Consider the following 607-nt stretch of genomic DNA (forward strand, 5'->3'; position numbering starts at 1 on the left):
AAAATCTACTATTTTGATCCCATTCCAAGAGTTTGACAGTGGTGGTTGGGCACCATCTTGTTCTTCTGGTCTCAGGGTCATGTAGGCTGAGATTCACATGATCCACTAGTTCATTGGACTAATTGTTTCCATGTGTCTTTGGTTTTCTTCATTCTTCTTTGCTCTGGATGAGGAGAGACCGATTTTTGCATCTTAATAGATTTAAAAACTTTCAAGCGGCCATCTAAGATGCAGCTAATGGTCTTCTATCATCAGAAGTGAAGAAGAGTGCAAAAACCAAAGACATTTGGAAGCAAGCAACCCTAGGACATGATGGACCTTGAGACCAGAAGAACTAGATGGTGCCCAGCTACCAATGCCAACCACTCAGGAAAGGATCAAAGTTGGAGACTGGAGATCCTGGATAGAGTGGGAGGAAAAACATGGAACAAAAGCCAAAAACACAATAATGACCAGAATTACTGGTCAGATGGGGTCTGGTGAGAACCCTAGTACTATGGCCCTGGGATATATTTTGGGCCTGGAATAAAACTCACTCTGAGGGGCTGGCTCTCAGCCCAATAGCAAATAAGACATACATGCAGACCACTCAACCCAGGGTGACGCA

The sequence above is a fragment of the Orycteropus afer genome, unplaced genomic scaffold (genome assembly GCF_000298275.1).
Source record: "Orycteropus afer afer isolate SDZICR_OR568_19922 unplaced genomic scaffold, OryAfe1.0 scaffold00697, whole genome shotgun sequence".
Lineage (NCBI taxonomy): Eukaryota > Metazoa > Chordata > Mammalia > Tubulidentata > Orycteropodidae > Orycteropus > Orycteropus afer.